Raw genomic sequence first — 23,922 nt, 5'->3', positions numbered from 1 at the left:
AAGAGGAAAAATTGACTCCCACAATTAAGTCTGACAGGCAGAAGTATTTGCTGTTGTCCCTAATTAAAGTGATAGTTAGTCTAAAGACAGGCCTGACAAATGAAATCATTAAAGTAATTTCGACGAATACTGAAATCACAAAATTAAAATTGGAAGTAAAACAGAATTTGGAGTAAGAGTTTTATAGATACAATTTCCAGTTAGGCCAAAAGGCGGAGTCATAATTGCAAACGGTGATAACCAAAGTTAATGACAATCTTTTTGCGATACGTAAGGGTTTTGATGAACGCAGCAAAGTATCGGAAAAAGCAATCTCGAAAACATTGGCAGAAAAGGAAGCTTGTTATCACAGCACACAGAGTACGAAAGCAAAGTTGATCATCATTTAACTAGCACAAGAGATAGTATAAGGCTGGAACAGAGTAGTGTTTTTAAAACATATGTAGACGAGACGAGTCAGGCGCTGGATGATAAGAGAAGAGCGCGTCCACCGTTTCAGCAAGCACAAGTTGAGCGCAATAGAACTACGGATAACCAGCTTGATAAAAATAAACAAATCGTCTCAAATTGTCAAGAGCGAATGTCCATATTTCATCTGGAACTTCAGCTGAAGCAGCTTATGTTTGGTGGTGGAAGTTTAATTGCTTTGACCCCCACAGAGGCTTGTATCGCAACTTATTCGTGCACAAAATGCAGGACTTGTTGCCTGCATCCTGGTCTGAGCAGGAGGAATTCATCTTTGTAGTTCGGCACTTGCGTGGGGACGCCGTTATGTGGGTTAACAAGATACCTAGTACAAGCAGAGACATGCTAGAACTCAGGAATAAATTTTTAAAGACATATTGGTCAGAAGAAATTCAGAGTGAGGTGTTAGTCGATTTCTGGAATAGGTTCAACTATCAAGCAGAAGGACCATAAAAGAATTCTGTGAGTACTGGTGGAAGCAACTACGTTACCTGCATTCTCGGATGGCTACTGATTAGTTTGCGGCTGGCGTTGAATGAACGTTGCCGTTCTGTATCTGTTGGGAATTGGTAACGTCGCCTCGAGTTAATTTCGAGAAGTATGTGAGAGTTTTGGAATGTGAGGAAAGTCTGCACAGCCGAGCCAACGGGCAGCAGAGTCTACCGCAGTGGCGCGAAGATGGGCGGTCGGTACCAAATTGTCCACGGTAGAGACCACATGCAGAACGCCTGTAAAAGGCCCAGAATGTAGGAAAAGATGCAGAGGTGTCAGAATATGGGAGTCAGTCGGCTCCTAGTGACCAGTAAAACCAAACAATGTCTTGGTGGGGGACCAGCCAGGGTCCAAGGGTTCCAAGATCCCATAAATCAAGCTAATTCGGTAGGAAAGGAATACGGAAGATGCACAACTACCCACCGTCCGGCAGAGGCAGAAGATAGCCTCGACAGTGAGGAGAGGGTCCTGGTTGGGGTAACAGCCATGACTCCCAGAGCATTGGAGCAGGCGAAGAGGAAGCGGGACAAGTGACCCGGAAGCAGCAGGTGTAGAGGTAGCAGACACGGGCGGTGCCGGCCGAATGGGAGTAAAAGGTACCCCGCAGTAACAGGTAGGACCGGCGAAGTGTCCAACCTCGGTAGATTATTTGACGCTTAGGCAAGAGAGCGGGTAAGCTACTACAAACAGTATAGTGAACGCATAATTGTGGCCAGGATAGACATGAATCCCATGCCTACTACAGTAGTACAAGTTTATATGCCAACTAGCTCAGCAGATGATGAAGAAATTGATGAAATGTATGATGAGATAAAAGAAATTATTCAGGTAGTGAAGGGAGACGAAAACTTAATAGTTATGGGTGACTGGAATTCGAGTGTAGGAAAAGGAAGAGAAGGAAACATAGTTGGTGAATATGGATTGGGGGTAAGAGATGAAAGAAGAAGCCGTCTGGCAGAATTTTGCACAGAGCATAACTTAATCATAGCTAACATTTTGTTCAAGAATCACAAAAGAAGGTTGTATACATGGAAGAATCCTGGAGATACTAGAAGGTATCGGATAGATTATATAATGGTAAGACAGATATTTCGGAATCAGGTTTTTGATTGTAAGATATTTCCAGGGGCAGATGTGGACTCTGACCACAATCAATTGGTTATGAACTGTACATTAAAACTGAAGAAACTGCAAAAAGGAGGAAATTTAAGGAGATGGGACCTGGATAAACTCACTAAACCAGAGGTTGTACAGAGTTTCAGGGAGAGCATAAGGGAACAATTCACAGGAATGGGGGAAAGAAATACAGTAGAAGAAGAATGGGTAGCTCTGAGGAATGAAGGCAGCAGAGGATCAAGGAGGTAAAAAGACGAGGGCCAGTAAAAATCCTTGGGTAACAGAGGAAATATTGAATTTAATTGATGAAAGGAGAAAATATAAAAATGCAGTAAATGAATCAGGCAAAAAGGAATACAAACGTCTCAAAAATGAGATCAACAGCAAGTGTAAAATGGCTAAGCAGGGATGGCTAGAGGACACATGAAAGGATGTAGAGGCTTATCTCACGAGGGGCAAGATAGATACTGCCTACAGGAAAATTAAAGAGTCCTTTGGAGATAAGAGAACCACTTGCATGAATATCAAGAGCTCAGATGGAAACCAGTTCCAAGCAAAGAAAGGAAAGCAGAAAAGTGGGCGGATTATATACAGGGTCTATACAAGGGCGATGTACTTGAGGACAATATTATGGAAATGGAAGAGGATGTACATGAAGATCAAATGGGAGATACGATACTGCGTGAAGAGTTTGACAGAGCACTAAAAGACCTGAGTCGAAACAAGGCCTGGGAGTAGACAAAATTCCATTAGAACTACTGACGGCCTTGGGAGAGCCAGTCCTGACATAACTCTACCATCAGTTGAGCAAGATGTATGAGACAGGCGAAATAAACTCAGACTTCTAGAAGAATATAATAATTCAAATCCCAAAGAAAGCAGGTGATAACAGATGTGAAAATTACCGAACTACCTGTTTAATAAGTCACAGCTGCCAAATACAAACACGCATTCTTTACAGACGAATAGAAAAACTGTTAGAAGCCGACCTCGGGGAAGATAAGTTTGGATTCCGTAGAAATGTTGGAACACGTGAGGCAATACTGACCTTACGTCTTATCTTAGAAGGAAGATTAAGGAAATGCAAAACCTGCGCTTCTGGCATTTGTAGACTTAGAGAAAGCTTTTGAGAATTTTGACTGGTATATTCTCTTTCAAATTCTAAACGTGGCAGGGGGAAAATGCAAGGAGCGAAAGGCTATTTACAATTTGTACAGAAACCAGATGGCAGTTATAAGAATCAAGGGGCACAAAAGGTAAGCAGTGGTTGGGAAGGAAGTGAGACAGGGTTGTAGCCTCTCCCCGATGTTATTCAATCTGTATATTGAGCAAGCAGTAAAGGAAATAAAAGAAAAATTCGGAGTAGGTATTAAAATCCATGGAGAAGAAATAAAAACTATGGGGTTTGCCGATGACATTGTAATTCTGTCAGAGACAGGAAAGGACTTGGAAGAGCAGTTGAACGGAATGGACAGGGTCTTGAAAGGGGGATATAAGATGAACATCAAAAAAAGCAAAACGAGAATAACGGAATGTAGTCGAATTCAATCGGGTGATGCTGAGGGAATTAGATTAGGAAATGACACGCTTAAAGTAGTAAAGGGGAGCAAAATAACTGATGATGGTCAAAGTAGATAGGATATAAAATACAGACTGGCAAAGTCAAGAAAAGCGTTTCTGAAGAAGAGAAATTTGTTAACATCGAGTATAGATTTAAGTGGCAGGAAGTCGTTTCTGAAAGTATTTGTATGGAGTGAAACATGGACGATAAATAGTTTCGACAAGAAGAGAATAGAAGCTTTCGAAATGTGGTGCTACAGAAGAATGCTGAAGATTAGATGGGTAGATCATATAACTAATGATTCGGTATTGAATAGACTTGGGGAGAAGAGGAGTTTGTGACAGAACTTGACAAGAAGAAGGGACCGTTTGATAGGACATGTTCTAAGGCATCAGAGGATCACAAATCGTAGAGGGAGACCAAGAGTAGCATGGAGAGCTGCATCAAACCAGTCTCATTACTGAAGACCACAACAACAACAACAACATAGTTAGACAGCAAGGGATAGAGAATCTGTGTATGTTTGTAGCTGGGGATATTCAGCCCAGCTTTATTTTGCACAATTCGCTACTAGTTTCAGTCAATGACCATTCTCAATCTTAGCTGTCATAAACACGTGAAAGTTATACCATTATTTGAACAAAAGTTATTTGCTCATTTAAGCCCACCACAGTACGTAAAAAAATTCTCGCAGTAATAACTGTGTACATATTTTTCGTCAAGAAGCAAGTCCACATCGATACTTCGTAACACGCTGACATCGGGCAGGTAAAGTTGGGGTGGCACATTACACTAGACTAAGGAAGGTGTGTCAGAAGAGGTAACAATTATGATACACAGAAGCACTAAGGAGTGATCTAGGTAGGTGACACAAGAAATTAAGAAGTTTTTGCTGTTGCATCATGGGCAATTTTTAGTGGAGAGTTCTCTCACGCTAACATGTAGAGAGTGTTGCACCCAAAGTCCAAGCGAGTGTTTGAGTTGTGGAACATGCTTGATATGAAGAGGTATATGCATTGAGATGTGAACATATTAACGTAGGAGGTCGCTCACTCTTTTAGGGACTTTAGCTGCACCACTCAGAACAGCGTGAGTGTCTAGAACAATTCATCCTTTCCTTGTTTTAGTCTCTTCTGTTATCTGTCATGTGTTAGCTTAGTAAAAGTAGTTTCAAGTTGTTCACTAGTTATAGTAATGCTGAGGCTAAGCTAGTAATTACAGTATGTAATGAAGATTGTAGCCAAATTAAAGGTGTACATAATGTGAGGGAATTACCCAGTGTAATGGGATTATTGTACGATGTAATGGATGAGTATAGGACGATATGAAGCAATTAGTCAAACCAGTACCAAAGAAACATGGTTCTGGGGCTGATCCCTTAAAGGTTAAGAATGTATTCAAAAGAGTGAGTGATGGTGACAGTCTAAAGTTGATGAGAAAAGGAGCCAAGGCTGAAGTATGAGGCGAAGTGAAGATATAATGAGTGCAAAACGAAGTTTTTCAATGTTTAATGAGAAGAAACTGATGAACAGACAGAATCTGGAGCTAGTGCATAGTTTTAATAAACGATAAGAAACAGAAATTGCACAGACTAAGGGATCAGCAGGTATTAGATTAAGTAAATGCATGCAAACCGTTCTGTTTTGGACTGAGAAGCCTTGAGCCTCAGATTAGGGTTATGTTGGTTTAGCTTATCCGCGGTCCTATTTTTTTATTCATTACAAAAACATACTCCGGCATTACCCCTATTTGATTTTGTATTTATAACCCAGTATTTACCTGACCAGTATTCCTGTTCCTCCTGCCACGGAACTTCCCTAATTCCTACCACATCCAACTTTAACCTATCCATTTCCCTTTCTAAATTTTCTAAGGTACCTGTCTGATTAAGGGATCTGACATTCCGCGCTCCGATCCGTAGAACGCCAGTTTTCTTTCTCCTGATGAAGACGTCCTCCTGAGTAGTCCCTGCCCGGAGATCCGAATGGGGGACTATTTTGCCTATGGAATATTTTACCCAAGAGGACGCCATCATCATTTAACCGTACAGTAAAGCTGCATGCCCTCGATAAAAATTACGGCTGTAGTTTCCCCCTGCTTTCAGCCGTTCACAGTACCAGCACAGCAAAGGCCGTTTTGGTTAATGTTACAAGGCCAGATCAGTCAACCAGTCAGACTGTTGCCCCTGCAACTACTAAAAAGGCTGCTGCTCACTTCAGGAACCTCACGTTTGTTTGGCCCTTCCGTTGTGGTTTCACCTACGGTACGGCTATCTGTATCGCTAAAAATCGCTAAGGTACGCAAGCCTTCCCACCAATGGCAAGGTTCATGGTTCATGTCGGGGCGGTGGGGAGGGAGGTATGGGGGCGGCAGAGTTATAGTATAAGAAATTGTACTGACGAGCAAACACTGATAATTTTTCAAATATTTAAACAGCACCAAAACACATATCTCAGTCACTTACTGACGCAAAAGACACTCATTCTGTAACAATGTCGTTACGATCACACTACGAGAATTACAATCACTTTTTATTTGAAACCCGCTGTGGTTTTCACAGTAGAGAAGAAGTTGTAAGTAGGCTGTTTAGGTTTTTTTATTGGTAACGCCGCCGCCACGTAGCGCTCTGTATAAAAATCACTGGCTGTGCCGTGTGCAGTCTGTGGCTGGTTTGCATTGTTGTCTGCCATTGTAGTGTTGGGCAGCGGCAGCTGGATGCTAACAGCGCGTAGCGTTGCGCAGTTGGAGGTGAGCCACCAGCAGTGGTGGACGTGGGGAGAGAGATGGCGGAGTTTTGTAATTTGTAAGACTGGATGTCATGAACTATCATATATATTTTGACTATTAAGGTAAATACATTGTCTGTTCTGTATTAAAATCTTTCATTTGCTAACTATACCTATCAGTAGTTAGTGCCTTCAGTAGTTTGAATCTTTTATTTAGCTGGCAGTAGTGGCGCTCGCTGTATTGCAGTAGCTTGAGTAACGAAGATTTTTGTGAGGTAAGTGATTTGTGAAACGTATAGGTTAATGTTAATCAGGGCCATTCTTTCGTAGGGATTTTTGGAAGTCAGATTGCGTTGCGATGAAAATATTGTGTGTCAGCTTAAGCACAGTCGTGTATAATTGTTCTAAGGGGACGTTTCAAAGTAACATCGTTGTATCCTTTCAGATATATTTCCTATAATGAAGTACAGCATTCCGTAAAATAAGAGGTTAACCGGTCTAATTGTAACATCTGGGAATACAACACGAATTTTACGAAATATCGACAATCCCACTAGTTCGTTAATTAACTCGACGCGCACGATATTTCGGATCATCTGCACTCATTCATTTCTCCCAAACAACGCTGTAGTGTCATCTAGAACCAGTAAGTGCGTAGGCAGAGATTTTAATTGGTTGACCCGGCGCGGAACGGAGCGTCGGCCTACCCGCTGCTTGCCGCTGCCGGCGACGCCGCGGCTTTTGTGGCGGCGGTAGTCCTGCAAGCTGGGGGCGGGGCGGCCGTAATCAGGTTCGTTAGCAGCGTTACTGAATTTATGTTTCCGGCTGCACGAGCAAATTTCGTTCCCACTTCGACAGTCCTCACCTTATCGAGTGTTCACGAAAGTAATTACAGCAAGAGGGGGGGGGGGGGGGAGGGGGACGGGTTGCGGTCAGACCGAAACTGCGACAGTACTCAGCCAAATAAGAATTTTTAAACAAATACGGATGGCTTTGACTAAAAAAGAACTAAAACGACAAACAGATAGTTCATTAATTCATTCGCTCATCGGATTCCATAAATACACTACTGGCCATTAAAATTGCTACACTAAGAAGAAATGCAGATGATAAACGGTTATTCATTGGACAAATATATTATACTAGAACTTACATGTGATTACGTTTTCACTCAATATGGCTGCATAGATCCTGAGAAGTCAGTACCAAGAACAACAACCTCTGGCCGTAATAACGGCCTTGATAAGCCTGGGCATTGAGTCAAACAGAGCTTGGATGGCGCGTACAGGTACAGCCCATGAAGTTTCAACATTATACCACAGTTCATAAAGAGTAGTGACTGGGGTATAGTGACGAGTCAGTTGCTCGGCCACCACTGACCAGACGTTTTCAATTGATGAGAGATCAGGAGAATGTGCTGGCCAGGGCAGCAGTCGAACATTTTCTGTTCCAGAAATGCCCGTACAGAACCTGCAACATGCGGTCGTGCATTATCCTGCTGAAATGTAGGGTTTCGCAGGGATCGAATGAAGGGTAGAGCCACGGGTCATAACACATCTGAAATGTAATGTCCACTGTTCAAAGTGCCGTCAATGCGAACAAGAGGTGACCGAGACGTGTAACCAGTGGCACCCCATACCATCATGGCAGGTGATACGCCAGTATAGCTATGAGGAATACACGCTTCCAATGTGCGTTCACCGCGATGTCGCCAAACACGGATGCGACCATCATGACGCCGTTAATAGAACTTGGATTCATCCGAAAAAATGACGTTTTGCAATTCGTGCCCCCAGGTTCGTCGTTGAGTACACTATCGCAGGCGCTCCTGTCAGTGATGCAGCGTCAATGGTAACCGCAGCCATGGTCTCCGAGCTGATAATCCATGGTGCTGCGAACGTCGTCGAACTGTTCGTGCAGATGGTTGTTGTCTTGCAAGCATCTAGATCTGATGACTTAGGGATCGAGACGTGGCTGCACGATCCGTTACAGCCATGCTGATAAGACGCCTGTCATCTCGACTGCTAGTGATACAAGGCTGTTGGGATCCAGCACGGCGTTCCGTATTACCCTCCTGAACCCGCCGATTGCACATTCTGCTAACAGTCATTGGATCTCGAGCAACGCGAGCAGTAGTGTCGCGATACGAATAAACCGCAATGGCGATAGGCTACAATTCGACATTTAGCAAAGTCGGAAACGTGATGGTACGCATTTCTCCTCCTTACACGAGACATAACAACAACGTTTCACCAGGTAAAGTCGGTCAACTCCTGTGTGCATATGAGAAACCGTTTGGAAACTTTCCTCGCATCAGCAAGTTGTAAGTGTCGCCACCGACGCCAACCTTGTGTGAATGCTCTGAAAAACTAATCATTTACATATCACAGCATGTTCTTCCTGTCGGTTACATTTCGCGTCTGTAGCACGTCATCTTCGTGGTGTAGCAGTTTTAATGGCCAGTAGGGTAACAACATAAAGAGAGCTTGTGGAATTGAAAACAGTTCCTGAACACAATATTTTGTCTTCGTCATTTTATGAACGATTCCTTATGATACCATCATCACACGTGTCTAAGGAAACAAAAAAGACTGAGTGCAGCACCAATAAGAACATTGCAGTTGTGTAGAACAGAACTGCTAAAAGCTTTAACATCGGTACATGAGCTGAGAAAGTAGCTAAAACATAAGATATCTGTCTCGTCAAAGAAGTAAATCACATTAAGGTCGTTTTGCACTACACAGGCAGAGTCGAAAAAACGTTCAACTGGGTTAAAATACGACTTACCCGTGATTTAGGGCACCCTCAACATCTAGTACATGTTTTTGCAACACAAGAGACCTCTATAAGTTAAACATTAAACAACTACTGGTCCTCAGTTGCTGCTTTCAGCTAACACCGCAAACGAAGCGTTTATGTTACTTTACACAGAACACTACAACTACTAAACACTCGTAGAGTCAAAATTCTGCATCTGACTTGAGTGTAATTCACATTCCCGACACGAAACAACTCGATCAATTGTATAAATAATGATTAATAGCCATCCTTTGAACTTAGTTTTGAATATTTAGACTTAACTGCCTGATGACCACCACCCATCTGTTGAAGCCCTTTTCACCACAACGTAGAACTCACTTCTGGGCAGTCTCTGTGGAAATCAGTTGTGTCACTAGTGTGGCTGAAGGCTTTATTTTACAGTCTCAGTTATCACTAATCAAAAGTACCAGTAGACAGTGCATTTATTGGAATTTTAAGTGCAAGAATGCCAAGACCCGGAATATACTCCTGAAAGATGGGTGGTTATCAGTTTTATGTAATATTGTTTCTGCTCGCTTTCTGTAGAATACAGATTAGCTTAGCTGGCTCTGAGCACTATGGGACTTAACATCTGAGGTCATCAGTCCCCTAGAACTCAGAACTACTTAAATCTAACCAACCTAGGTACATCACACACATCCATGCACGAGACAGAATTCGAACCTGCGATCGTAGCGGTCGCACGGTTCCAGACTGAAGCGCCTTCAACCGATTGGCCACAACGGCCGACTGTAGAATACACACTAATATGACCTTTTCTGCAGCACCACAGAACGTTATACCAAAGGACAGTGCTGAATGAAGGTCTGCAAAAGATGCTAGAAAATCCGTCCAAAGAAAAAGTTGTAATATGATTTTAAATGGGAAAAGTATGCAAGTTAAACTTTGTTTGTGCTAGGTACCGGCGGTGCCCGTTCGATAGAGCGGTAACTGGTACTCCGTCAGCTCCAGAGCAGCACTGCTCCATAGTGGTAGCAATTACCAAGAGCCAAAGCGGTAATGTCACTCCTGTAATTGTGGTTATTCGTCCTGTTAATATACACCGATAAACCGAATATGGCGTAGACTAAATTGAGACCACTCTATCAAAAGGGCACGTAAAAGTACACCTTAAAAATATTTTTTTTCTAAAAGGAAACAGTTGCCACTTTGCGTCTCATTAAAGACATGCTCAGCAATATTTGTTTGTGGTAACTGCACCTACAAAAACTAAATTGCAGATATACGTCGGACCGCCAGAGTAAACGCACCTGATGTCTCTCAGGTTGTACACGCCGTCTGCACAGGGTAAATCACGTACAACTTACTCAGCAAAGCCGGCCGCTGTGACCGAGCGGTTGTAGGCGCTTCAGTCCGGAACTGCGCTGCTGCTACAGTTGCAGGTTTGAATACCGCCTCGGGCATGGAAGTGTGTGATGTCCTTAGGTTAGTTAGGTTTAAGTAATTCTAAGTATAGGGGACTGATGAATTCAGATGTTAAGTCCCATACTGCTTAGAGCCATTTTAATCAATTTTTACTCAGCAAATATTGCGGAAATGGAAAGTTCTGTTGACATGCGGTTTTCACAAAACGGATTTCTATGCAGGATTTCATACTATTAGCCAAACTACAGACTCTAATAATACTCATAAATTGTATTCTTTTGCTTTATGCGATTTCAACAAACGTTTTCTCATATTATAGCACTGCACTGTAGCTACCTTCTCTGAAAGTTACGCACCTGTATCTGTAATTGTTTACTGATTTATGATGTCTTTTGTATCTGTTTCATTATGCAAATATTGGTCAGAACATCGTGTCCACCACAATTACACAGCAGAGGAATACAGCTTCAATACCTCATATTTTGTCAGACTTGTGTATTTATTTAATCAATAAATTACTATTCCTCCAGCAACTTTATTCAAATGTTGACTGCAAGTGTTATTAGAAACTGTACTAATTTAAAAACGGTCAGTCGCATGTGTTAGCGCACGCCATAGTTGAAAAGAGAACCGAAAGACACTTCTGTCAAGAAGGCATAAATAATTGCTTAAACGAAATTTGATAACAATTCCTTGTCATTTAACGTGAGAACACTTGTTCAAGAACACTAGATAATTTGTTTACAAACAAACCTTTATTTGCAATTATCGTCAATTGAAACAAAAGAAAAATTCGGAGTAGGTATTAAAATTCATGGAGACGAAGTAAAAACTTTGAGGTTCGCCGATGACATTGTAATTCTGTCAGAGACGGCAAAGGACTTGGAAGAGCAGTTGAACGGAATGGACAGTGTCTTGAAAGGAGGATATAAGATGAACATTAACAAAAGCAAAACGAGGATAATGGAATGTAGTCAAATTAAATCGGTTGATGCTAAGGGAATTAGATTAGGAAATGAGACACTTAAAGTAGTAAAGGAGTTTTGCTATTTAGGAAGTAAAATAACTGATGGTCGAAGTAGAGAGGATATAAAATGTAGACTGGCAATGGCAAGGAAAGCGTTTCTGAAGAAGAAATATAGATTTATGTATCAGGAAGTCGTTTCTGAAAGTATTTGTTTGGAGAGCAACTACACTCAGCAATAACCATCAGGTACCCTTGCAAATGGGGTTTTCTCGTTAGGAATATGAGTCTAATCCCTTTAGAATTGCAACAGTATTTCTAAAACCTTAAAATGTTTGTGATCCACGTCCCAAATCTATTGCATGATATGTAGTCCTCGTGGGAGTTCCGGGCGTGAGTTTTTGCAGCAATTGTGCTGTGGCCTTCTCCACCAGACATCACGGCGCCTAGAGTATCGGCAATCAAACTGACAGCCTGCAGCAGTGGGTTGCCCGCTTCGCAGGCACACCAAAGCACTACACAACCGACAGGCAATATTGATGAACGGCCACAACAACGACAACAACAACACAGCAAAGACAACAGGGGCCACTACCAGCCCACATAAACATCAAACCACATGATGGAAAATAGATCTGAGGTACTCATCCGCCGAAGTGCAATAAAGGCTGGCGCTCGGCCGCACATCGGCAGTTCATCAACCGCCAGCAGACATCATGCACATCCATGCCTGAGGCAGGATTCGAACCTGCGACCGTAGCGGTTAATCCAAGAAACGTCAGTGTTTTTCAAATGATGAGGTCGGGAAACTAGAGGTTTCTCAGACACTGGCGTGAAGCACTGCATATGGTATAATATTTTGGTGTCATATGGTATAATATTTTGGGGTAACTCTGCAAGTCAAACAAAAGTTTTCAGAGTCCAAAAGCGTGTAATACGTATTATTTGTGGAGTAAACTCACAGACATCTTGTAGAAACTTCTTCAAAGAACTGGATATACTAACTACTGCCTCTCAGTATATTTACTCCTTAATGAAATTTGTCCTAAATACCAGGAACAAAAATGATCTGCACAAGGACTTAATAGCACTTACTTTAGCTCATCTTCCATAATTTTCCAGCAAACATAAAAAATTTAGTTACAAATAAAGATCAGTTTAAAAGGAGCCTGAAAGACTTACTAGTGGCCAACTCCTTCTACTCCATTGACGAATTTTTTAATAGAAACAAATGATGTGTTGTATATATTTACACTATTAGTATTGTTATTTCAGCTATAAAAAAAAGGTGACATGTTCCACATCCACGAGGATCTGCTCAACATGGATCTATGGAACGAAAAACTAATCTAATCTAATCCCATACCTAAGCCCGCTAAGGACGAACACCTTCCTTGTAGCTGCCACCCCTTTTCTCTCACCAGCTGTGTTTGCAAGGTGATGGAACTTGTGATTAATGCCTGGCTAGTTTGGTGGCTCGAGTCTCGCAATTTACTAACCACTGCACAGTGTGGATTTAGAGTGCAGCGTTCTACAGTTGACCATCTCGTCATTTTGTCCACCCATGTTATGATTTTCTGCAGAAATCCCATACTGGCCGTGTTTTTCGATTTGGAGACAGCCTAAGACACGGTCAGTCCGAGAGCCATCGTGCACACAAAAGTATTATTGCGAAATTCCGTGCGAAGGTTCTGAAACTGAAGGCGACAGAGCGAGACGAAGTAGCGTCCATAGGAAGCGAATGAAGGCCAAGGTGAACACGGGCCGCCGCACGAATCCAAGGTGGTGGAAGGTTCACACCCACACAGAAAGTTGCAGGTCGCATGAAGTTAAGCTGCCGGAGTAAGAGCCGAAAGCGAACTTCAGGAGTAGCAGAAGCAGTGGGGGCTTTATGCGTCGGCGTCCGCTGACAGCCTAGCGCCTGTGGGGGCCTCGCGAAAAAGTTGTTGAAGCTGTTAAAATTGTAGCTACTTACTTGTCCGTTAATTTCCGTACGAATGTAGTAGTACTTATCCAGGTTCGTCTGACATTATTATGAGAGTTAAGCCACATTACAAGATGCATTTAATGTGTACACCTATGCGGCAGCGCCCTAACCATAAAAATTTGGGTCTGCCGACGCGACTGTTAGGCCAATGACATTACACGATTCGCGCGGGATATAAACTACTGGCCATTAAAATTGCTGCACCAAGAAGAAATGCAGATGATAAACGGGTATTCATTGGACAAATATATTATGCTAGAACTGACATGTGATTTCATTTTCACGCAATTTGGGTGCATAGATCCTAAGAAATCACTACCCACAACAACCACCTCTGGCCGTAATAATGGCCTTGATACGCCTGGGAATTAAGTCAAACAGAGCTTGGATGGCGTGTAGAGGTACAGCTGCCCATGCAGCTTCAACACGATACCACAGTTCATCAAGAGTAGTGACTGGCGTATTGTGACGAGCCAGGTGCTCTGCCGCCATTGACCAGACGTTGCAGTTGGTGAGAGATCTGGAGAATGTGCTGGCCTTGGCAGCAGTCGAACATTTTCTGTATCCAGAAAGGCCCGTACAGGACCTGCAACATGTTTCGTGCATTATGCTGCCGTAATGTAGGGTTTCGCAGGGATCGAATGAAAGGTAGAGCCACATTTGGAATGTAACGTCCACTGTTTAAAGTGGCGTCAATGGGAACAAGAGGTGACAGAGACGTAACCAATGCCACCCCATACCATTACGCCGAGTGATATGCCAGTATGGGGATGACGAATACACACTTCCAATGTACGTTCAGCGCGATGTCGCCAAAACGGATGCGACCATCATGATGCTGTAAACAGAACCTGGATTCATCCGAAAAAAATGACGTTTTGCCATTAGTGCACCCAGGTTCGTCGTTGAGTACTTGATCGCAGGCGCTCCTGTCTGTGATGCAGCGTCAAGGGTAACCGTAGCCATGGTCTCCAAGCTGATAGGGCATGCTGCTGCAAACGTCGTCGAACTGTTCGTGCAGATGGTTGTTGTCCTGCAAACGTCCCCATCTGTTGACTCAGGGATCCAGACGCGACTGCACGATCCGTTACACGGTCAACTGCTGTTTGTGTATGAGAAATTTGTTGGAAACTTTCCTGATGTCAGCACGTTGTAGGTGTCGCCATCGGCGCCAGCCTTGTGTGAATGTTCTGAAAAACTAATCATTTTCATATCACAGCCTCTTCTTCCTGTCGGTTAAATTTCGCCTCTGTAGCACGTCATCTTCGTGGTGTAGCAATTTTAATGGCGTGTATGAGAAAATATGTGGAAGAAGTATATCCAAATATTTACATAACAATCAGAATAAAGCCCACAGTTCTTGCCGTACAGGTTCGTCTGAGAGGAGTTTCTCAAAGTTGAAACTGATTAAGAGATACTTAAGAAGAACGATGTGCCAGGAAAGACTATCTGCCTTGTCAGTACTATCAATTGACGCGGAAATAGCGGCTGGTGTTAGATACGACGTGATCTTAAATGTGTGTTAAATGTAATTTTTGTCATTGCCATAATCCTTGTACATTATAATAATAAAATTTGTGTGTAATTATTATTCGTGTGTAATTCAGCTAATTTAATTTAACATTTTCTTTCTGACTCCAAAGAAAAAGGGGCCTCGCAAAGCTGATTCAGTTTTCGCCTAGCGCCACCACTGTCGAGAAGAGGGATGGGCCCCGTAATAGTGATCAAAGGAATCATCGAAGTAGGCATAGGATGGGTGACCGCGCTTAGTAGACAAACGGCATACATGTCTGCTGACGAGAAAGCCACAGCGCTACGACAGCGTTAAGTTCTGCAGCTTCTGGATATAGGCTCGCAACCGGGCTAATGTAAAAGACGCCAGTGGCCAAACGGATGCCACGATGGGTGATGGCATAGAGATGACGTAAGAGTGACAGACATGCAGATGCATAAACGAAACAACCATAGACTACTTTCGAACGGACAAACGACCGCTACAAACGGAGGAGGGTGATTCGATCTGCTGCCTAGGAACGATTACTGACGACATTTAGGACATTGAGGAACCATGTATAGCGGGCTTTCAGGTGAGACACATGGGAGAACCAAGAAAGTTTCCTATCGAACATGAGGCCCAGGAATTTCGTAGTTTCAACGAATGGAAGAGCAACAGGCCTAAGATTTAAAGATGGGGGAATAAACCAATTGTGCTGCCAGAGATTCATAGAAACGGTTTTGACAGTTAGAAAGAGGAAGCCATTGTCTGTGCTCCATGAATAAAAACGATCGAGACATAGTTGAAGACTCGCTCGAGGAGACAAGTCCGTGGAGATCTGCAATAGATGGCAAAATCATCAACGAAAAAGGAATCTGAGATGCCCAGCAGGAGACAGGCCATTATAGGGCTAATGGCGATAGCAAAGAGGAACATTGAGGCACACAGTTTTCTTGCATAAAGGTATCGACAACATAGAACCCACAGGTACGCTGAAGCTTGTCTTTCAAACATTCCTGAAGGAAACAGGGCAGGCGGCCACGGAATCTCCAGTTGTAGAGAGTACAGAGGATACCAGTCGTCCAGCAGGTGTCTTAGGATGTCTCCAAATCGAAAAACACGGCCAGTATGGGAGTTCTGCAGGAAATCATAACATAGGTGGACAAAATGACGAGATGGTCAACTGTAGAACGCTGCACTCTAAATCCACACTGTGCAGTGGTTAGTAAATTGCGAGACTCGAGCCACCAAACTAGCCAGGCATTAATCACATGTTCCATCACCTTGCAAACACAGCTGGTGAGAGAAAAGGGGCGGCAGCTACAAGGAAGGTGTTCGTCCTTAGTGGGCTTAGGTATGGGTATGCAGTGCTTCACGCCAGTGTCTGAGAAACGTGCCCTCTGCCCAAACGTGGCTGCATGTATTAAGCAGCAAGTGCTTGCCCACGAGAGAAAGGTGCTGCAACATCCGAATGTGAACAGCGCCTGGCCCTGTGGCGTAGGATTGGGATGAAGTGAGAGCATGATCTAGCTCCCTCACAGTAAAGGCTGGTTGGTTGGATTAAAAGAGGGGGAAAGGGACCAAACTATGAGGTCATCAGTACCTTGTTCCAAATAAAACAATGCCATAAGTGTGAGAATAAAACAAACGAGACAGACAACTCAAAATCGAATAGAAGGAAAAATCACAAGAACTATGAAGGACAACAAAAATGTAAATGGACAAAAGAGGGCAAGAAAACCACAGAAACGCACTACGGTGGAGGACACAAGGGGACAAAGGACATGTGCTAAAACTTAGAGAAAATAAGGAAACACACCCTCACGAATAAAACGTGAAACTTAATCAGCCAATGAGGGGTAGGTAGATAAAATTAGCGTCAACGAGTCCGGTAACCCAAGATTCCGTCGCTGGGCAGTCAAAGTGTGACAGTGCACCATAGTGGGACAGTGCTGGGCTACTGTCAACTGGGCTTCGCACCGACACTGAGGCGAGTTTTCATGGCGCAGGAGGTAACCGTGGGTCGCCCAAGCGTGGCCAATGCGGAGCCAGCAGAGGACAATTGATTTCCTGTTAGACACCTGCGTGGAAGACATCCACACATTCGTAGTCTCCTTAATGACACGCAGTTTGTTGTACATACTGTTATGCCATTCCAACTCCCAAAGCCGAAAAATCCTACGGCGTAAGTCAGAACGCAGGTCAGGTTCAGAGACAGTCTCCAGAAGCAGTTTCCGCATAACCTGTTTGGCCAGCTTGTCGGCAAGTTCATTGCCTGGCATGCCGACGTGTCCTGAGGTCCACAAAAACACCTCTGAACGATGGGACTGGTCCTGGACATAGATGGACTCCTGGATGGACACTACCAAAGGATGACAGGGGTAGCCCCTGCTCTAGGAGTCAGTATGCAGACGAAACAATTCCCCAGGGGAGGAAAGGATATACTTAAGTGCATGAGAGATGGCCACCAGCTCTGCAGTGAATACACTGCAACCATTGAGCAAGGAATGCTGTTCAAAATGTCCTTCGTGGACGTAGGTGATACCAACGTGACCATCAGCCATCGAGCCGTCTGTGTAAACCACTTCAGAGCCCTGGAACACGTCAAGAATCGAGAGGAAGCGACAGCAGAGAGTGGCAGGAGTAACTGAGTCCTTAGGGATATGCGAAAGGTCCAGACGAATCTGAGGCCTAGGTGTACACAATGGAGGTGTACGTGACGGACCTGGATGGGAGGTGGTAAAGGGAAGGACTCTAGTTCAGACAGAAGGGATCGCACACGAACTGCCATCGTTAGCTCTGACCTGGGCCGCCGATCCGGGAGATCAACAGCTGCAGGTGGAAAAAGGAGAAAGTAATTCAGATGCTCAGGAGAACTACAAATGTGTGCAAAGTAAATGGCGAACAGTTGTGCAAGTCGGATCTGAGAGGGAAGGACTCCAGCCTCCACCAGGACACCGGTCACTGGACTCGATCTGAAAGGTCCCGTCACTAGGCGAACACCACAGGGTTGCACTGGATCGAGTACACGGAACACTGAGGGTGCCCCAAACCCTGAACCAGCCTCCCATAGTCAAGGCAGGATTGAACAAGGACTTTGTAAAGCTGCAGCAGCGTAGAGCGACCTCCACCCCAGATGGTGTTGCTCAGGCAGTGGACGGCACTGAGGTGCTGCCAGCTCTTCCGCTTAAGCTCACGAAGGTGAGGTAGCCAAGTCAACTGAGCGTCAAAACCAGTCCTAAGAATCGATATGTCTCCATTACAGTGAGTGGAACGTCATTAAGGTAAAGTTCTGGTTCTGGATGAATGGTATGACGCCGATAGAAGTGCATGACACACGACTTAGCGGCCGCAAACTGCAAGCTGTGAGTGAGAGCCCAAGACTGCGCCTTGTAGATGACCTCTGTAGGCACCGCTCAGCAACACCAGTACTGGTGGATCAGTGCGCAATACAGAAGTCATCTGTATACAGAGGCGGTGAAATGGATGGCCTTACAGCTGCTGCTAGACCATTAATGGCTACTAAAAATAGTGATACACTCAATACAGAGCCTTGTGGGACCCCATTCTCCTGATATGGGGGGAGCTATGGGAGTCAGTTTTGATAAAAACACCATCCTCTGCCCAGTTACAGGCATTACTCGCTTGTGGCAAGTTGGGGGATGTTTCTGTTATCATCACACCCTGTAGGAGCTTAAATATGGTCTGGGGTATTATAAAACACAGGGACCTTCTTTTGCAGTCTGACGACGACACGCGCGCCAATTTAGAGCGGCGAGGTGTTCAGTTCGTCCGGCGTGTCCATCGGGGTCCGAGGGATAAGCACGTTGCTACGGGTGCCTTGCAGGGTGATACATTTCCCGAGACAGTCAAGGTGAGGGTCTACCACTGTGAAGTCAAGCCATATATCCCTCCCTCGAAGCAGTGCTTTAAATACTGGAAGTTCAGCCATATATCTTCCCATTGTACTTCCAGCCCCAGCTCTCATTAACTGCAGTAAAATTACGTTGAGAGCGTTACGAGAATGGTAGCAAATTCAGTAAACTTAACTGTTTGGTTGCTGATACACTAGGCGCCGTGATGTCTGGTGGAGAAAGCCACAGCACAACTGCTGCAAAAACTCACGCCCGGAACTCCCACGAGGACTACATATCATGCAATAGATTTGGGACGTGGACCACAAACATTTTAAGGTTTTAGAATTACAGTTGCAATTCTAAAGGGATTAGACTCATATTTCTAACGAGAAAACCCCATTTGCAAGGGTACCTGATGGTTATTGCTGAGTGTAGTTGCTCTTCCAAGCGGCATCCCATATGAGCAAACAAGTTGTGTTTTTATCTTTTATTACTTCTACTTTAGGTACTTGGACTATGCCCTTCTTTGTTCTCTGTTTGCAAAGAATAGCTCGTGGTAGTCTTGGGATCGAGCCACACACGTCTGCTTTCATGCCCCTCAGCTAATTCACAACAAATAATAACGTGTAGCTGTAATCCTGCAGTTAAATAGTCTATGCATTGACTAGAATTAATAAAGTATGCAAAAATAGAAATTAAAAGTTAAATGAATAACTTAATAACAAGGGTTCTATTCTAACTTCTGTATTTGGTGTAGCTGACAGAGAATTGTGTTAAATAATGTTTATTCAAGAAAGAACATCTTGCATAAATGGGAAGTGGTCCTATTAGATCCAGTTAAAATTAAGTCAGAAAATACTCTCATTAACTGCAGTACAATTACGTTGAGAGCGTTACGAGAGTGGTAGCAAATTCAGTAAACTTAACTGTAATCAAAGATACACGAAAACTATGTCCATTTCATAATCACAATTCGTCAAATATTCGCCAGCTCAAAACAGTTCATAGTTCAAGGAGCTGATTTACAAATTATCTAATGCGATGCAAAGAATAGTAAGTCATACATTGTCAGTCCTCAGCTCCGTAATACAAGCGGAAATATCTTATGTTTTAGCTACCTTCTCAGCTCATGTACCTATGTTAACGCTTTTAGCAGTTCTGTTCTATACAACTTCAATGTTCTTATTGGTTGCTGTACTCAGTCTTTTTTGTTTCCTTAGACACGTGTGATGATGGTATCATAAGAAATCGTTCATAAAATTACGAAGATAAAATATTGTGATCAGGAACTGTTTTCAATTTCACAAGCTCTCTTTATGTTGTTACCCTACTGGCCATTAAAACTGCTACACCACGAAGATGACGTGCTACAGACGCGAAATTTAAACGACAGGAAGAAGATGCTGCAATATGCAAATGATTAGCTTTTCAGAGCATTCACACAAGGTTGGCGCCGGTGGCGACACCTACAACCTGCTGACATGAGGAAAGTTTCCAACCGATTTCTCATATGCACACAGGAGTTGACCTACGTTATCTGGTGAAACGTTGTTGTGATGCCTCGTGAAGGAGGAGAAATGCGTACCATCACGTTTCCGACTTTGATAAAGGTAGGATTGTAGCTTATCGCGATTGCGGTTTATCGTATCGCGACGTTGCTGCTCGCGTTGGTCGAGATCGAATGACTGCTAGCAGAATATAAAATAGGTGGGTTTAGGAGAGTAACACGCATTCGCTTGAATACCACTCTTCGATTGTGCTGTTGCGGTACCAATCTAAGCGATAGGTGTTGCAGGTGTCAGCTAGCCAGCCCGCCCGTCGACGTGCAGCGGTCCCCGCCAGCAGCGAGCAGCGAGCAGTCAGCATCCAGCAGCGAGTAGCAAGCAGCCGCGCAGCCAGTAGCCAGCAGTGGTCCCCGGAAGCAGCGGTCCCCGCCAGTGCTGGTTCCCGCCAGCAGCGGTCCCCGCCTGCAGCCCGCGAGCGCCGGTCCCCGCCAGCGCCGGTCCTCGCCAGCCCTGGTCGCAGCCAGCAGCCAGCGGTGGTCCTAGCTGCCTCCAGCAGCAGACGCAGCAGCAGCAGCAGCAGCAGCGGAGGCGTCCCCACCGCCCCGCCAGCCGGGTCGCCCCGACCGCCGGAGACAGCAGAGTGGGGCTTCGGCCCCAGTCTCCTTCGTCCGTCGTCGTTCTTCGTCACCTTCTACTCTGTGTCTCTCGTCGCCCTGCCCGTCTCTTGTTTGTTTTCTTCTCTTGTCCTGTGTTTTTCCTCTCATCATAATGTCAAACCCCACCACCTCTTCTACAGCCACCACCACTGCCATCGTCTACACCTCCCTCTCAGCCGCTGCCACCACTATCACATGCTGTGCCGCCTCACTCCCCCCTCAGTCCATCCCCCCACTGCTCACTCTTCCATCTCCCTCCCTATTTGTCGCCCCATCCCCAGCTCCTCCCTCCCATGCCTCCTCTGATCCCTTCCCTCCCCTCCCTCCCCCTGTTCCTTCCGTTTCTGCAGCCCCCGCTAGGGTGGTTGCCCGGAGAGCTACAACTCACGCTTAACTCTCCCCTTCGCCCTCGTCCTCATCATCTTCCCCGTCGCCTTCTCCGTCACCCTCACCGTCTCCAGCGCCGACTCCAGCACCGGGACCTGTCACTCCCTGCCACATTCCAGCCGTTCCCATCCCCCACACCTACTCCGCCGCTGTCAAGCGCCCCAGTGGCACCCCTGCCTCCTCTACTCCCAAAAAGGCTCTGCCTCGTCCCCCTTCCCCAACTCATGATGCCATGGATGTCTCCCCGCCTGCCCCCCCTCCTTCTCCTCCTCCAGCCCCTCCTACCGCTACCTCCTCTCCCGTCCTGCCCCTCCTTTCTTGAAGCCCGGAACCTCACCCTCTTCCTTCACCAGAATTTTCCTGGTGTCCCCATCTCCCTCCTCACTCCTCGCCGTGATACGGTGCTCATCTCCTTCCCCAGCCCTACCCTCCACACGGACCTCCTTTCCCGCATCCCTGTCACCCGCTTTGGCCCTAATGCCTCCCTCACCCCTGCTCCTTCCCCGTCTCCCTCCCGCCAACCCCAACCACCTCGTCGCCCGCCGACCCTCACCGCCGTGATCACTCGGCTTAGTCCAGCGATCACGGAGGAGGAGGTGTTGGCGGAGCTCAAGGCGCATCCCCATCTGGAGGTGTGTGCGGTTCGCCGCATTCATAACTCCGCCGGCCCCACCCGCCTTATGCGGGTCTTTTCCGAGCACGCCCCCTCCATCGACCATCTCCTGAAGGAGAGTGCCCTTCTCTTTCACCGCCGCTACCCAATTGACCCTTCCCGTTCCCCTCCTCAATCCCTCCACCGCCAGAGATGCTTGCAGTATAATGCGCACCCTACATCTGAGTGCCACGAGACCCCCACCTGCCCGCACTGTAGGCAAGCCCACTTTCTCAGGCAGTGCCCGAATCTCCAGTCCCCCCTCCTGTAATACCTGTAACCTCCCTCACCCCACTTACTCCCAGAAATGTAAAGCCCAACCCCCTCCTAACACTCCTGAGCTCACCGTTCCTGTCCGCCCTTTGGATGCTCCCACCCCTCCCGGCAATTCCCTTCGTCCACCCCCTACTGCTGAGGACACAATCAGATTCCTCACCATCGTCCTTCAGAATGTTCATCCTTTTCAGCGCCCCCACACCCTCCAACAGGTATCCCTCGCCGCCCATTCTGTTTTCCACCTGAAAATGTACATCACCTACTCCAACAACCAGCCCCATTTCACCTTCTCCCGGCGTGACACCCTTGTCTAAATCCCTGTCATGGCGCGACAGCACCATATCCTTTTCAACAACATCTGCTCCCTTCCTGCCAACAAGAAAATCTTCCTGCACACCCTTGCCACCCACCGCATGGACGCCTTCCTCCTCAATGAAACCTTCCTCCAACCCCACCACACCGTCCACACTTCGCCATACCTCCTTCACCGTTCTGATAATCCCCTCGCGATTGCATGTGGCGGAGTTGCCATTGGTCACCACCGCCAGATCCCTGTTCGGCTCCAACCTCTCCTTCCTGACCCCACTGAACACCTGACCCTTAGTCTCTTCTTCCCCGGCCTTACCGTTACCTACGCCACCATCTATGTCCGCCCTAACGCCCCTATCCCCTTCGACTTCCTCTCCCACGTTGACCTTACCTTCTCCTCCTACGTGATCGCCCCCGACCTCAACATCCACAGTCGTTGCGCTGCCCAGTTACAGAGGGGGCATCGGTACCTCTCCTTCCTTCAAGGTGACCTCATCCCCATCCCCCAGCACACCCGTCCTGAATCCAACTCCACTCCTGATGTTGTCCTTTCCTCCACCAACCTCCTTGGCCACATAACGGTGGATGTCCTGGAACCTATTGGTAGCGACCATCTCCCTGTCCTCCTCACCGTTTCAGATGGTCGTCACCCCGGCCCAGATCCTTGTCATGACCCTCCCCCTAAGTACGTCCATGACTATTCCCGTGCCAACTGGAATGCCTACCAGGATACCCTCTCCACCCAGGTCGATAGCCACCCCTTCACCTACCGTCACCCTGACGATGTAACCCATGCCGCCACCTTTCTCCAGCAGACCTTGTCTGAGGCCGTGGAGGCCCACATCCCTACTGTCGCTATCCACCCCTACGGTCCTACCTTACCCCCGCAGGCCGTCCTCCTCGTCCGTGAATCCCGCCATATCTACCGTGCCTTCCTCCGCACGCGTGACCCAGACACACTACGACGCCACCGGCAAATCCAACGACACATTTGTAATTTGCTCGCGGCCAAGAAACGCCGGGACATGCAACAGACATGCACCCATTTAAATGCTACCCTACGTATCAACTCATCCAAGTTCTGGTCCATCTTCCGTCACCTTAGCAGAACTAAACCCTCCCCCTACTACCCTCTTCTCCATGATGATCACTCCTTCCCTGACACCCTTAGTAAGGCCAATCACTTTGCCTCCTACCTGTCTGATGTCTTTTCCATCCCCGATGATCCCCAGTTCCATTACTCCCTCTTCCCGGATGTCCGTGATCGAACTGACACCTCTGTCACTCCC

This window comes from Schistocerca gregaria, chromosome 7, assembly GCF_023897955.1.
Source record: "Schistocerca gregaria isolate iqSchGreg1 chromosome 7, iqSchGreg1.2, whole genome shotgun sequence".
NCBI classification, from domain to species: domain Eukaryota; kingdom Metazoa; phylum Arthropoda; class Insecta; order Orthoptera; family Acrididae; genus Schistocerca; species Schistocerca gregaria.
The sequence above is the reverse complement of the archived record's forward strand: the minus strand, read 5'-3'. Positions refer to the sequence as shown.